A 17,789-nucleotide genomic window follows, 5' to 3' on the forward strand; every position below is an offset into this window, starting at 1 on the left:
TTAAAGTCTGAATGACCTAAACGTTCTGCAAATTCCTCAGCTTTCATTTGAAGCGTAGGCCCTGAAACTGGCACATGTTGATCTCTAACGTTTTTAAACCAGGACAATAGCTCATCTTCTACTTGCTCTAGTCTTGCAACATGAAAAAATGATGATACATAATAAAGGCTATTGCCGGGACCGGAGAAAAAGGTTTAGTTATCAGGGTTTCACTGTATTACATACACAGTTTATGTAAAGGTGTAAACAGAGTTTCCATCGAAATCCCCTGTTGTTGATCAATGAGGAAAGTGACCATAAGGTATTAATCAGGCCTCTGAAACTGTTTGTTGTTCAGGCTGATAAATCCTTAGACTTCAAGCTCATTGAAAAGATGGACAGATGCGACATATGCGCACACGGATGCACACACGCACATACACACACTCAGCACAATATATCAGAATACATTCAGCGATAAATACAAGATAATGAAACACGATGCTGGCTTGTGTAATTTGCTTGTAACCTGTCTGAGACGACATTTTATAACTTGTGTTTTTAAGTATAACAGCATAATATTAAACCATGTCCGCCAATGTCTAAAAGCTTTTGTATACCTCTTTCTTTATTATGTTAATTAATCATGTGTAGTTTAAAGCCTTCATCAACATAATATATTTTAAAAACTGCATGTATACAGAGCTTTAAACGTTTTTAATTAAAGTATGATAAGTCAGAGTTGTTGTTTTTTTGTGAAGGCAAACATTGACAAGAAGAAGATTACATCGATCACCACACACCGTCGATATAAGTTTGAACAAGGACAAGAAAATGAAACCTGTTCATAGTCCTCAGATCAGCGCAGATGTGGAGTGGGGTGGCAAACAATCACATAAATGATAGTAGAAGACTTTAGATGAAAGGCATGTGAATCAGGTGACCTTTTAATTCATGCACACAACTGGACACGCCCCTAAATTCAAGAACCAATCAATGGAGAATAGCATCAAAACATAGTTTATAAGATGTGTCAATCAAGGCATAAGACAATGAGAACAAAAGGAAATACGTCAGGCGGCTGTTTCAAATGACATCATCAGTAATCACCAGTTTCACACATCTTTTCTCTAAGATCGGGTAGACGCATTAGGGAAAAAATGCGAGTTCAATATGAAACTCGAAAACATGAAAGTTCTGCAAACCAGGCGAAACACAGAAAACAGGCGAGCCTTCAGACCCTGAACGTATTCACGGTATGTTTTTTCTTTCCTTCTCGGTCTCCGTCCTCGCAAAAGTGGTTGGACGGATCCGGAATGTGCATGGATGTAGCCAAAAGTCCTGTGAATGATGACATAGGTAAGCAGAATGGGAATTCCCTCGACTGTAATAGTTATTCCATGGCAGTCTGTGGTGGTCAAAGTACCGTGCAGTAACTATTTACAGTCATTGGGAAAGGAGGCAAGTAAATTACTGAAACAATGTGCAAAATTCAGTTCGCTACAGAATTCGTTAGCCATGTTGATAATACATAAATATGTTACATGGTAGTATTCCCCAAAGCAGTCGAAATTATAGAAATGTTGCAGTTCGTTATAACGATTAGAATAGTAAAATTGTGATCGTATTAGCCATACTCTGCTTGCGCCAAGCACCATCGCATTACGTATGCCAGCTACTCCAGAGAAGTTCCCCAGGTCTATCCCATAATATAAAGGGGCGTTTGGGTAGCTCAGTGGTTAAAGCATTCGCTAATCACGCCGAAGACCCGGGTTCGATTCCCCACATGGGTACAATGTGTGAAACCCATTTCAGGTGTCCCCTGCCGTGATATTGCTAGAATGTTGCTAGAAGCGGTGTAAAGCTAAACTCACTCACCCACTCACCATAATAGAAAATGACCTCTACTACACTCCGCCAGCTGTCTTGAAGAAGTTCCTCCAAGTGGTGCAGTATTTCTTGTTGGATGCGCTGGATGAAGCAATAAGTGAGTGAGTGAGTTTAGTTATTCTGGGGATGTAGGGGGGTCATCAATTTTGTACATAAAGATATTTTAAATTGTGCTTAAACGTATGGGAAGGAGGAGGCGGGGGAGGGGGGGTCATTGACATGCAGGGGTTCACTTTGTACACTCTCTCTCTCTCTCTCTCTCTCTCTCTCTCTCTCTCTCTCTCTCTCTCTCTCTCTCTCTCTCTCTCTCTCTCTCTCTCTCTCTCTCTCTCTCTCTCTCTCTCTCTCTCTCTCTCTCTTACTTGGGACTTACAGTACAACCATCCTCCCTTCAGATGTTCGTCAAATTTTGCAATAAATTAAAATAACCTATATTCTACGATTAAATACAGTGGTAGGTATAAATGTACTTTGAAAGATTTGGTAGCTCCATTTACTTTAACGATTACAATCATTATCCGCCTTTGAGCATGCAGCCACTAAGAATATTGAACAGTTTTCCACCAGTAGTTTTCAGCTAATGTTCATCTTCCAATGGTTTGATTGTCCTGAAACACAGAGAGTTATGACATCTATCTTTGTTTATCTCACCCGAAATGGTTATTGATTCTGCTTCATACCTTGTTTTACCCATTGCCGCTCAATGCTTGCATTTACATTTAGAGAAAACTAACAGGAGCATGGTACCAAAGATTGATCTTTGCCAACCCCTACTTAAACATAGGCTTACTCTAGCCGAAATATTCAAACAGCTCCAGCTTTTTGTGTTTACATTTCACAACTTTTCGAGTATACTCTTTTTTTCAAAGAGCGTCATATAACTCTTGCTCAGAATCTGCTTTATCAAAGTTACATTTAAGACCCCAATAGCTTTTGCTATCCATCATTGACGATTTATATGTATAATAAAGCACTCCTCCTCGGTTATGGCTACGCGCTCTCGGTCTTACTTCTCCCCACCCTCCGATCTCGGGTCTTACTTTCCCAACCATAACCTCGGAGTCGTGCTTTATCCTACAGGTAAAGCTTTCAAAAGGTTTTAAGGTACACTTGTCTAAAAGAACTTTGATACATCAGTCAAAAATTATGTCCGATGCAATTTCCTATTTTGTCTTGTACCATTCGTTCCATATGCTTTACTGTTTAAGACGGGTGCCACCGGTGGGGCAGGATACGCTCGCCTTTTCGCAAACATCTGATATCATCACTATTTGATAGTGATTCATGCTCTGTCATCGTATCACATGGCATCAATCACTGGAGTGTTTAGTCCAGCTGTACAGCTGTAATACGACTGAAACAGATACATATTCATGATATAGTCAGAACTGTACAGTCGACTCTACTTTCAGAAGGGATTCTTATGGATGCGGCAAGGGTTTTGTCGCTTCTATTATAGATGTAGGAAAAAAAGTTTGTCGATTGTATTTCATGTAATTACATGAATAAAATGAACAAAGTTTAGAAAATATTGTTCACGTTATATTGTATTAGTAATGTAAATAATTCTGACTAACCGACCACTTTCCACTATCTTAAACCTGCTGAGGGTCACACTGATAACGAGTCTCAGACATCCGGGACCTGGAGCTCGTGTTGTGCTGTTCAGATAGAGTTATACTAATAAAGTGCAATGCATTTATCTGCATTAACGACTACAGTTGTCATCCACTGTTATCAAATCACATTCACCACGTGTACAACGGGGGCATTTAAGCTGAGCAGATAATTTAATAAATGTATTCGTGAACGTCGCCCAACAACTTCCTTAAACAACTTCATTTACATAATCCTATCAAGACAGACTTTGTTGGCAATAACAACCATATCGCATGTCTAAGCAGGTTATTTGATCGATCGAATGCTTTTCTGTGATAGCGTGCACAGGTATAAAATGCGGACGACAGCCAGTCACAAAATACTCTGTGACTGAGACATAAACTCACGTTAATTGATTCAGGTAAGAAACTTTACTATATTCTACTTTGTTAACTTATTTACCATACTATCTTATCATATCTCAACCTTAATCTATTACATAGTAGCTATATACTTCTACCTCTGGCCTTGCTGTTTGGTTTATACTCTAGTGTGTTTCTCTGATATACTCATGTACTAATGTTCATAACAAATAAGAGGCGGTGGGGTAGCCTAGTGGTTAAAGCGTTCGCTAGTCACGCCGAAGACACGGGTTCGATTCCCCACATGGGTAAAATATATGAAGCCCATTTCTGGTGTCCCCCGCCGTGATATTGCTGGAATATTGCTAAAAGCGGGGTAAAACTAAACTCACTCACTCATAATAAATAAAGGATATTTCCTAAGACATGTGAAATACGATTTATCTGTGATCAAGTGACGTGTATATATTGCGTTCTTAACGAGGTGACAGATCATGTTTCGCCAGACGCAACGAACTATTCTTTTTATTATACGCTTCCATTTTTGTAAAATTAATACCGAGAAAATTCGCTTAGCGTAATCCAAATTCTCCCAACTGGATACTAAACACTGTCCACTTCTTTGTTCAATTGGGTATTCGAAAGGTTTTTAAAATCCAGATAACACATATCGGTAACAGTTGCTATTTTTTATTCATTGTGATTGTTTGAATAAGATCAGTACTTATAATAATATCCATGAAACAATCCTTTTGGCCTTAGCCCATACGTTAAAACTCGGTTCTGGCGCACGAATACAAAAGGTGAACTACAAATATATATGGAATTCGTGACCCACTCGTGTTAATTCGGGACAATCTTCTTGGCGATGCTAGTTTCCTTCACCGGAGGTTGGTCATTCGATGCCTGGACTTGCTGACCAAATGCATTTTTAAAGTGAAATGCATGTGTTTAAATTGCCATTTATTGTGTTGTGGAACAAGATACTGGATAGAAAATAAATTGAGGCGTAAAGTCGTTCCGGCGAAGTGATATTTTCACACTTTTCTCAAACACAGAAATATCAGTCTTTCACACTTAAGTATATATATAATAACTAACTGCAGATATAAAAAAAATATTATGCTGTTTACCTTTCAATATGTTTTTTGACTATGCACACTGTGTACGTTCTGTAACTGTCCACTCGGGTAATATATTTGTTTGTTTAGTTTTGTTTTGGTTGTTGTTTATCGCCGCAATGCTCCAGCTATATGGCATCAGTCTGTAAATAATCGAGTCTGGACCAGACAATCCAGTGATCAACATCATCAGCACAGACCCCGTTAGTCGCTTCTTTACGACAATTATTGGTTGCTGAAGACCAATTCTAACCCAGACCTTCACGGGTAATGTATTAGAGTGTATCGGGCATGCTATATTCAATCATGTGTGAAGTCCTGATTGTTGTATAGCGAGGTAAATAAGGTGAGGTGAGGTGAAATTGGGTTTAACGTCGTACTTGAGAATATTTCGCTCATATGACGACGTGCATGCGCGTGTATGTGTATGTGCGGCTGCTTGTACTTGCCCAGACTGAAGCTGGTTTTATAGTGCTAGCCCACTGAGATACCATGCCGCAGTGAAGCATGAATACCCCACTCAGAAACATTATACTGACTCAGAGCCGACCAGTCCTTGTTGTACCCATTAATGCCGAGCGCCAGGCAGGGACCAACAAGTACCATATTTTAACGTCTTTTGGTATGACGCGGTCGGGGATCGAACCCGCGACCTTCCGCTCTCCGGGCGGACGCTCTAACCACTACACCACGGAGGCGGTTGGGTAAATAAGGAAAAAAGACGAACATTTTTATTTTTTATCCTGCACCTGATCTACTGTTCAAATACCTGTGTGACCCAATTATGTAGTTGTGTCTCACCTTGTACTAAGCTGACCTTGGACATGAGAACAGGGCCATGGTTGTCACCTTGCACCTGTGTAACCTCATTTCGATAACCTGTTGCTATGCACATGATCTATTTTTAGATCCCAGTGAGCAATATAAGTTCCCCGAAACCCTTTGGAAATTCATTCTCAGCTAAATATTTGAAGTGAATATCTCTTCTCCGTGAAAACCGTTCTATGCTCTTGACTCCACTGGTTCTATTAGCTGTTTACCTTGAAGAAGGAAAATCTGCCAACGTCGAACTCGCCTGGATCATGTCAATCGACGACGTTGGTTTTGAAAAGTCAGATGCACTCCTCGGTAGGGTCGACGTGCTCGAATACCATGTTCACTTACTCTTCTTGCGCTATCGTGTTGGTAGACAATACCACGTGGATCTTGCTGCATAAATGGCAACACAACTGGTCGCAAAACTGCATCCTTGTATCTTCGAGTATCCAAGCTGCCATGAACACTGAACGCACTTCAGATAAACGTCCACCTACTTTCCGGACATAACCTACTCTCGTCAGATGCACTCCTCGGTTAGGTCGACGTGCTCGAATACCATGTTCTCTAAGTCTCCGGCACACTGTATGGCTACGGCTACGGCGTCCTAGTGCCATCGCTGCCGTCGGCGTCGCCGTTACAAAACGATTTCCCAGGTGAATTGTCCGGATGTGGCTATCATCACCGGGCGTTGTCACACGTGGTCGACCACTGCTAGCACTGATGTACTGCCTGTTTTTCTTAGTCGGTGCATCAGTCTGATGACAGTTGCTCGGGTGCAGCCGAAGGTTCTGGCAATGACGGGCCATTCTGACAGCTCTCTCTTTCGATTTGCCTCGTGGGATATTTTTGTGTTCTTTTCACTACTGTGTTGCTCACGTGTCGTGTAGGCTGTTTTATACCGTCAGTATCCACGCGCATTTCGTGTTACACCTGAAAAAAGTCGTTTTGGATTTTTTTGCAACGTTTAGGCGATTCGTTTACTTGTTCCGCCGTTTGTTCCCGGTAAGGATGGGTCTGTACGTGTGTGACATGGCTCGGTATGGTTCTATCACTTCATTTCTATTTTTGTGAGTTTTTATGTATTATTTTGTGGTTTATAGTTTCTTTTGAGCAGTAGTTTATAATGCGATGTGACTTTGACAATGTATGTAGATATTGTAATAAAACCATGTGTAATTTATTTATCATGTCATTTGTAATCGTAATCCGGGCCTGTAGCCTCCACCACAAAGAAATATAGATTGACTGATTAATATATATGTTATTTTGTAGGAGAAAATAGATTTGTTATGCGAGGCCAACAAGACAAGGAAATGAACGGGATAGTATCTGATTAGAAATGCTCCCCAGCAACCTGTGTTGTCAAGCTCTGTGACCTGGCTGATAGCGTGTCATCCTAACCTCATAACGTGGATATCAAGCACCAGACCGCTTTCAGAATATTGCGATTTACAGGCCGCCTTCAGAAAAATGGAATACTAACAAGTTTGGAATTAACCAACCAACTGTAACCCACACAAGTGTTATTTGTCACATAATAAAACATATGTTACAAGTTACAACACTACTAAAATAATCTGTTGTTTACATGTTGTATATTGATATAAGGCAGGTTGCGGATACAATGTTAGCAATGGTGTTGGTAGAAAACATTTTCTTCCCCCAACGTTTTTAACTCCAGCTTGATGCAGTAATATATATATATATGTCAAGGGCCGTTTGTATCCAACGCATTACAATAAGTTGTATCTTTTAATTTCACAACTGAATTGAGGGCCAGATTGTACAGTAAGAGTAAGTGAATCCCGAATATCAAACAAAGCAATTGTAGACTGAGACCCTTTTAAGCTAGAATAAAAATCTGCAGTTGGTCCGTACCAATCGTAATAATAATAATAACAATAATAATAATAATGATAAAATGATCCGGAAAGTTCTTGGTGGGTTCGACTAGGCAGTGTTTCCTGGGAGAAGTCCCATTCGCTGTCTGGGCTGCGTGTGGAGGGGGCGAGGGCCCTGAGCTGATTTTCATCCTTAATCTGTAAAGGGGCCAGCCTGGCTCGTGCCAAGACCCGATCACATGGCCACAATGAACCCTCTCTGCTGTCAATATTGCTCAAAACCAAACTCAGTCAGTCAGTAATCTGTAAAACATAATAATAAGGGCCTGATGATGTACGCCTCTACGTGGTGGGCGTAGATAGGGGAATTTTATTCCCTGAACCAAACGTGCATCACCTAGTTAGGGCTGATCCCCCGAACCTGGTTTATTTACTGTGTTACCGAAAGCCAAGGAGGATACCATCTTTTACCTCCTCAGCCCAGTCAGCCTTCCTCCGGTAGTCAAACCAACCACACTGGAGATGGGACTTGCCCCAGGGGAAGGCACAGCACCCGATCAAGACTATCTTGGTCAAACCACATGAAAACCACACTACTTGAGTGTGCAAGAGCGACAGGGCAAGTCGCTTAAGCTGCATTGAGACAATGCCATGCCCATGTATGCTTTCCTGACGGAGCATAATCTCCGAGATCAATTCCGGTGGCTAAAAAATCTCTTGCCCCGTGACCCAGTTCAACCTATAACTGATGCCCGTCAGGAACTTTTGCATGAGCAGAATGCTCAAGTGGCAGCAAACCCAAAACTTCTGATGGACGTCCGCGTTAACCTCTCTCCTCTTCCTAGTGGAAACTCTTCCGGCACAGGGCCAATTGGCCCCGAAATTTCGGATTCTCTCTCTTCCTCATCCTCAGTTGCAGATGTTTCCGAAAATCCTGTGTATATTTTGTTTCATTCTATTTATAATGAAATATCTGATTTACCTTTAGAAAAAACGGACGCCAATTAAACAAACAACTTAATCTTTTCCCACAAATGAAATTGACTTATTAAATGACATTATTTCTATGAAACTTTCTGCAGACTGTTAGTTACATGAAGTGAATTGTTGTGTCTATGCTGCCGCTCGAACCTTGGAGGAACTTCACACAGTTTCCAAAGAAAACACATCATGTACTAAGCACAATACACCAAAGAAAAACCGGTTTCAAGTGAAACTAACAGAAACAAGAAAATACATTTCCTGGATAGAGCTTTGCCTGAAGTTAAGATCATCAGGGAATCCCATGTCTAAACGGCAAAAGGCAATTTGGAGAAAATTAAAACTGAAATACAAAACAACGAAAGAAAAGATACTTCTCCAAATTGTCGATTCCCTTAAGGCCAAAATAAAGGTTTGGATTGAAAGAAAGAAAAAATGGGAAGAGAAAAATAAATTCATCAAACAAAATAAACTTTTTAGAAATAATGAAAAACACTTTTACAGGCAACTTAAAACAAACGGTGATGGTGAGCATGATAAACGGCCTCCCACAGATGCCAATTAAAGGTTGTGGAAACAGCTGTGATCTGTACCCGGCGACTGTAACCTGGAGGCACCATGCGTCCGTGATTATGACCATGCAATGCATGGGAAAGTAACTAGGTCGTTTGTCTGTTACATCTCACCAGATTGCCTGAAAAGTGTCATCAAAAAGTCCAAATCTAATACAGCTCCAGGGCATTCGAAACCGGTAATGGACACTGTTCCCCTGTGTCCAAACACCTTTACTTCACTGTTTCAATTCTCTTGAGGACACAAGTGATGTTCCTCCATGGTTCTGCAAAGGTCGCACAATACTCCTTCCCAAAAAAAGGAGACTTGACTGATCCCAAAAACTTCCGCCCTATCACATGTTTGAATACTCAATATAAAATCCTCACAGGGTGATGTCTCGTGTCATCTTATTGCTCTTCCAATGATATAATTTACAGAGAGCAGAAGGGTGCGAGAAAGGGATGCTGGGGGTGCAAGGATCAACTTCTTGCAAAACAAATGATTTTAAAGAGTAGTGCAGGAGCTTGTAATTCCGTGGGAATTACATGTTAATTTTTTGGAACCAATACTAATTGTAATCACTGTTGTGTATGGATTAAGGAAAAATATGGTTCCATTTTTTCTGTTTGCTATAAGTGTCATTGTGGGGTGATTGAATATGAGTTCCCAAAATTCCTTGCGAAACCATTTCGAGAAAAACATGTTTTCATAAACCTATCACATCATGTAGCATATCAAAATGCAGCTTATGATGTATGACATAGAGATAACCACATAATATGCTTCTAATTTCAATTTGGAGACATCAAATATGACATAATCATATAAATTAATCAAATATTGTCTTTCCTTCACTTGTACTTGTACTTTAATGTACTTTCACAAAACCGTACACAGATAGCCCTTGTGTCGTACCTAACATAACCACCAAGATTCATTCAAATCCATCCATAACTTTTTGTTATTATTCATATTCTCCATTTATTTAACATTGTGATTATTTTCAGAGTATCTCTGTGTACATGTAATTTAACATACACTCTTCAAAAAAAAAGAAGAGACGCAAAACAAAATGTGAGAAAATGAAAGTTGGTACGCAAATGTCATGATTCTTGATTGTCATGATGAGCTTGACTGGTATGGAAAAGAACCAAAAGCCGCAATTATTGCTTTTCGCGTGCAACCTATGACTATAAAAGACCCAAATGCATCTCGCAAATTCATCCAAGACCCTTGCAAATATTGGATGAGAAAATGGGACGTCTCAACGGTGCCCACTGAAATAATGCCTTTGGACGATTACAAGCTGGTGAATCCAACAGTGTCGTGGCAAGGACCTTCAGCATTCATCCCAGCACAATAACTTGTTTGTGAGATCGTTTTGTGCATTCCATTTCGACAAATGACCATCCAAGACCAGGAAGACCGTGAGTCACCACACAGCCCAAGATCGCTACATCTGGGTAACCCACCTACGTGACTGCCATCATTCCACCAGGGACACAGCACAAGAACGGTTTGGAGCCCGGAGAATGTCCGACCAGACAATCAGGAACCGTCTCCGAGAGGTAGGTGTGCGTGCCAGACGTCAACAAGCTGCCCCCTCTCTGACATGATTACATCAACGTTCGTGAGTCAGATGGTGTAACGCAGTGCAGCCATGGTGCATTTGAAACTGGAGGTACATATGGTTCAATGATGAATCGCGGTATCCCCTCAAGCGACGTGACGAAAGACAACGTGTCTACAGACCACACAATGAACGTTTTGCATCCAACTGCATCAGGCAAGTGGACAGATTTGGTGGAGATGGTTTGATGATGTGGGGAGCCATCTCATACACCTGCAGATCGGAATTGGTGCTCGTCCAAGGCAATCTTACGGCCGCGAGATTCTCTGTTCTCTAGTGCATTGTCTGGTCGACCGCCAAAGGGAGCTGTACCACCAGGTCAACGCCAGACCTCACACAGCACGTGCTACAGAGGACTGCCTGGACAATAACAACATCAATGTCCTTCCCTGGCCCTCCAGATCCCAAGATCTGAAACCAGTTGATTACATGTGGGATCAGATAGATAAACGTGTACGTCAACGTCGTAATCCGCCATTCAGGATTTAACAGTAACTGTTGTTCAACATGCTGCAGGAGAAATGGAGGATTCCACAACGAAACATCCAACAACTGATTCAATCTGTGTCAAGGAGGTGTCGTGCAGTTCTAGCAGTAAGAGGTGGCCATACAAGGCAGTAAAGGCAACGTCACCTCGTGGACAACAGTAATGACTATGATAACTGTCATTCTTGTGAAATGTGCACGAGATACCAATGTATTGCTCTACATAATTTCAATGCTCTACCGAATATTTTCGTTGATTTACATAATTGAAGAAGACCAAATTTTTCAATGATATTTTGCTTTTGCGTTTCGTTTCTTGAAGGGTGTACTTTTTCAACATCTAATTGATTTGTCCTAGGGACATACCCAAGAGATCCAGAAAATTTCATTGAAATCCATCTAGTAGTATTTGAGTAAAGATGCTAACACATAAATACACACACTCACAAACAGGATTGAATGCATACCCTCTGTAACAAACCTTCGGTTTTGGCAGAAGCAATTATGATCATAGTGATTATTATGCATACATATGTTGTTGTGATTCATGATATATAGTGGTAGTTGGTAAAACACCAATCACAAGGTACATTTTCACATACTACATGCCTATGTTGTGATAGCTCTATAAAAATATGTTTTGCTCACATTGGTGTTGCAGCTCGATTATGGGTACCGATGTTCAGTTACCCCAGAATGACACTTTTAATCATCAGAAAAAATGGTACCATGGTTTTTCTGAATCCATATGCAATACTGATCACAATTATCAATGGTTCCAAAATTAACATGCACTTCCAACGGGAAGCATTTTTGCTACATAAGCCCCTGCACTAGAGGCTAGAACATATCATCGCAACCTCTCCATGGGCTGGATTGACTACAAAAAAGCATACGACTCTGTCCCTCACGTATGGATTCTGAAGTCTCTTCGTTGTATTGACCTCCCGGAGCGACTACTTGATTTACTCAAGTCTTTGATGAGCTGCTGGTCTACTCAACTTGAGATGTACTCGCAAGGGCAGGTGCAGACTTCAGAGTGTATTCCAATCAGAAGGGGAATTTTCCAGGGGGACTCCTTCAGTCCTTAACTTTTTTGTTTGTCTTTAAATCCTTTGAGCTTTCTGCTCAACAGAGAGGATGGTTTCCATCCCGGACCTCCTCAGCACAGATGCCTAACACCGCTTACTCATCTCCTTTACATAGATGACATCGAGCTCCTTGCCAAAGGAGATACCAATTCGAAAAAGCATGTTCTCCTTGTCGAGTCGTTTTCTAATGATATTGGCATGACATTCGGGCTCGACAAATGTAATACCCTTCATTTGAAACGTGGCAAGGTAGTTAATGATGGATCAGTCAAGTTACAGGGGGGGAGGAGTTATTGAGCATCTTGTGGAAGATCAGGCCTACACCTATCTTGGAATGCAAGTTCGAGAAGCTCCAGAATGCCCAAATTCAAGACAAACTTCGGGCCGAGTATAAATCTCGCTTAAAGGTCACATGCAACCAAAAAATCAAACATAATTAAAACACAGTTATCACTTATTCATGACATATAATATACATTGCTCGTTATGAAAAAACATATAAACAAAATTATAAGCGTGCAATCGCAAATCAAAAGTGCAATGTTGGGTACTTGGGTTTACTTCCCAAGAAACGAAGCAGCCGGGATACCGAAGCCAGTCAGAGCGGGTGTATGTGCACTCAAGTGTAACGGCTGGTTCATTTGCAGATGCCCTCACGGCTCATTGTGTGTGTATATATTGAGATGTTGGGTTTTGTAAATACATGCTCATTTTTTGTGTATAACATTTTGCAATCAACAGCCATCATTACATGTCATGTGTTCAAGTATCACACCTGCCTGTCTGTGTAATTACATAATGTGACAGGGACCGAACTCGGGCCATAAATCAATGCATTTTGTTTATGGTGTATAGCCTGATTGGTGTTAAGTTCAAATTGCATATGGTCAGTGATCACAGTTGTGTATTGAATATTGTCATTAGCAGACAGGCAGGCAGACACACAGGTGTCAATAAAACAAGACATTGAGTTTTGTCTGTAACAACGACATATCTATATCACAGTTAGAAATTCTGTCAACGCTAAATAATGACATTGCTTTTAAGTATCGAACTGAGAAAGTGACTCGGTAAGAAGAATGTGTGGTGAAATAGACAAATGAAATTATATATACAGTTAATTTACTGTCATAACATATAAAAAGCTCGCGCCTGTGAGATATCAACAAAACATTAGGAAAATAGTTCACACCAAAGCCTTCACCGAGTATTCACCGGACAGCCAGCTTCCTAGTTGCGTGAACCTATTTCACTGCGCACGTGCTATGAGCGCAGCCCAGCTGTTGAAACCAGTTTTTCCCCGAAAAGTCGGGGGAAAATTGGTGAATCGTTTGAACTCAGATTTCGCGCGGTTTTTTTCATCGCGTTATTTTTCAACTCTATAAGTTGAATTTGCATGTTTGATGATTTGTTTCGGTAAGTCCATACCGAAAGGTATCAGAATCTGCAAAGTTGTGTTTTACGTTGCATGTGACCTTTAAAGAAAATTTGGAGCTCAGAGCTAAATGCTCGAAACAAGGTCAAGGCCACCAATACTTTTGCTGTGCCAGTCCTCTCCTATTCCTTTGGAGTAGTTGATTGGACAAAACAAGACATTCAGAGTCTTGGCCGCCTGACCAGAAGGATCATGTCTGATGACAGAGCCCACCACCCTCGTTCCTCTCTCAACCGTTTATATATGCCAATCAATTCTGGAGGTCGGGGTTTGATTAATGTGGAGGCTCTTCATGATAGAATTCTTTTGTGTACTTTTGCACATATTTATTTATCGGATGATCCTCTGGTGATGCATGTGAAAAGCAAAGAAAAAGACTGATGATGAAAGCAAAGAATTCCACAGCTATTTTAAGCGTGCCAAGGTTGTTGGACAGAATCTGAAATTTGAGGTTTATTTTGCTGATGGCGATGTACTGCTGGACGGTACAGCGATAGGATTAAACCAGGTGAAGTCCTTCACCAAGTCTGCCTTGAGTCGGTCTTTTGTGGAGAGGCTTTCTGAGAAGCCATTGCATCGTGTGTACATGCAGTGTGTTGAACAGAATAGCAATGCCAACGGAACCTTCGCCTCTTGGCGCAGATCAGGAGAGTGCCCGGGTTCTCCACCAGGGGCATAGCCCTTCTGACACTCATGGTAATGCAGAAGGCTGCAGTGTTGGGGAGCCTTCATATTCTCCGGAAAGTTCTTGGTGGGTTTGACTAGGCAGCGTTTCCTGGGAGAAGTTCCATTCGCTGTCTGGGCTGCGTGTGGAGGGGGCAAGGGCCCTGAGCTGATGATGAGCCTTACCAGCCTGACTGTGCCAGGATCACTCGAACTCTTTCTGCTGCATATTTATCTTTAATCTGTAAAACATAATAACTAAAGATTTATATAGCACATTAACCAGCTGAGCACAGCTTCTCAAAAGCGATGCTAAAGTGTGACAACGTATGGATATACACAATGCTGGGAATGTCTATCTGTATGCCTCTTGGAACAAGTGAGTCTTGATGGCATTCTTGAAATCATCCAGATACAAAATAGATCGTATGCTTTCTGGAAGTGAGTTCCACAGTGCTGGGCCTGCTGCTGCAAATCTACGGTCGCCATAGGTTGCTGACCTTGAAGATAGAGGGTCAAGCAGATTCTGACTAGCTGACAGTAAGGCTCTGTCTGGTTGATAATCTGTGATGAGATCCTGAAGATAAGGTGGCGCACGTTGTGTTTTGACTTAAACACAAGCATCAGTACTTTGTATTTCACCCTTTGCTCCACTTTCAACCAATGAAGGCGCTTCAGAACAGCTGTTATGCTGTCAGATTTCCGTGTTCTCGTCGCCATTCTGGCTGCTGAGTTCTGTAACTTGTTGATGAGGGTCTTGGGTAGTCCATACAAAAGAGCGTTGCAATAGTCCAGATGCAAGAGCACACATGATTGGACCAGCAACAGCAGCTTTGGTAGTGATGAACTTCCTTATTTGTCTGATATTGCGGATATTGGCATATGCTCTGCGGCATATTTTGTTGATGTGTGATTCAGCTGAAAGAGTTGACTCAAAGACAAATCCAAGATTCCTTGCCTCATGTGCTGGTTTTATGACATGTTCTCCAATGTGAAATGATGGAAGACTCAACTTCTGTTGTGCAGATTTGGAACAAAAGATCATTAATTCTGTTTTTTAAGCCATCCACTGTTTAAGGTCTTCTGCACACAGTGTCATCCGACTGAAAGCCGAGCTGATAGATCTCTGGTCTGTGGGTTTGAATGCTAGATATAGTTGCGTGTCATCTGCGTAGAGATGTATGGACAGACCATGACGGCGGGCTATATATCTCCCAAAGATGAAGTATATATGGTGAATAAGATCGGCCCCAAGACGGACACCATAGTGAAGTTCTACCTTCATAGACACCCAATTCTTCATCTTCATAGCCTGAGTGTGCCCTGATAGATATGATTGAAGCCAGTCATAAGCGGAGCCGTCAACACCAAATCCATGGTTTAGGGTCTGCAGCAAGATGGTCTGGTCGATGGTGTCAAATGCAGCCGTTAGGTCTAGTAATACAAGAATGACAGCTCCACCGGTATCAACAGCTTCCAAAATGCCATTCTGTACTCTAACAAGCGCAGTTTCGGCACTGTGCTGGCATCGATACGCTGGCTGCATCACTTCAGTAGTTAAGATATCTGTATAACCTGAAAACACCTGTTGCAGCAGCACTCAATATTGGGTATGTTTATGAAAATAATTGTTTATGAACAGTCGTCATATGTTTCTCAAAGTATGCATTCTTCTATTTTATTTTGATACAACAGGTTCAAATGTTAAACATGTCTCATACAGAGAATATAAATCTAATTTTGAAAACTTGAAACATCAGAATACCACGTTTGGACACTGCAGATACCGACACCGGAATTCATCAATAGAACAAACCATCGCCTTGAGATTCCCAAAAGACTCCAAAGTCAAATGAAAATAAGATGTTCCTTTTATCAGTAGGCCATGTTTTCCTACCAACTTTGTCCAATCTGACTAACATACCATAACACTGTTTAGGCTATCTATCTGGTGGGTTATCAAGTCACTTAAATCATTGCATCAATACAGCTATTTATCTGTATGAATACCGTAACGACCGCATTTGCCTAGAGCTGCGCCATCTGGCAACTGACTTCAGTGGCTCTATAACAGTACCTTACAACATGCATATCTGGGACTGCCCACTCCTTGCCCTAAATGATGTGCTGAAGTTGTTACACCCACGAGACCAGTGACGCGACATCCAGACATGCACAGCTGAGACAGAAAGACGTGATTAAATTTATACCAAAAGCCGGTTCCTCACACCTGGAGGTAACCATGAAGCTAGAAATTCTTTTAAGACGGTAAAAACATAACAAATGTTATCTGGAAGAGGATGGTAAAACGGTTGCCACGAATGTTAACAAAATAAGTGGGTTTTTTCTTCATCGAGAAGTAAAGGCAAAATGGTGACAAATGGCAAAATGGTGATCTATCGCTGAGGATGTTGGATCGTTCAGTCCTTTCCTTACTTCAAAACCCAGAGGATTATGCTGTTCTGTTTTGCCATAGTGACAAGATGGACGCAACTATTTGCGATACCACTTGTCTCGTATTCATTCTCTGAAGACAATGACTTCCACCCACTCCCCTACCCCCACCTTCCCACCACCCCCATTCTGTTTCATGTTCAGTAATTACTTTGCCAGTGTTTCAACAGATGGAACTGTGCCTTTATACTTCTTGGAAGCTGTCACTTTTACAATTGTCTGCTTTCTTAGTTTCTCTGTCTATATATTCTCGCTTCTTTGATTTAAAAGTCATATTTTTTTTCAATTTCTTAAACTGGACTTTGAACATTTAGTAATTTGGGATTCGTGATTTTGTACATTACCTACATGCTACTTGGAGTAGACATGAAGATCCGTAGTGGAAGTTTGTGTCACTAAGTGTGATTGTGTTCTTGTTTTGTCAAATAGTGTTCGAGCCTTTCAGTAAATAGAACCACAGCGAGCTGATGGGTGCCTGTGGTGGTCTAAGACTGGTTGATCAAAGTTCGTTTGTTTAACGTCGCACTTACCAATATTCCAGCTATATGTGGATGGTCTGAAAGAATCGAGTCTGGACCAGACAATCTAGTGATCAACAGCACACAGAAAGCCTCATCACCTGATCCCGTTAGTCGCCTTTTTTGACAAGCATAGGTTGCTGAAGATCAATTCTAACCCTGATCCTCACTGATATTGATCAATGTCATCTGAATGTGATGACCAGCGTTGCATAAATGTTGGAACTGAATGAATATTTCTCACATGAAGCGGTTTTGACTGTTAGAAAGAGATGAAGCAATACCCTCATACCATACAGTCCTTGATTATATTTCTTGTCAGTATGGGGTTTTTTCCATGGATATAGATATGAAACAAATATAGT

Source organism: Haliotis rubra, unplaced genomic scaffold (assembly GCF_003918875.1).
Source record: "Haliotis rubra isolate DU_JTF1 unplaced genomic scaffold, ASM391887v1 Scf628, whole genome shotgun sequence".
Lineage (NCBI taxonomy): Eukaryota > Metazoa > Mollusca > Gastropoda > Lepetellida > Haliotidae > Haliotis > Haliotis rubra.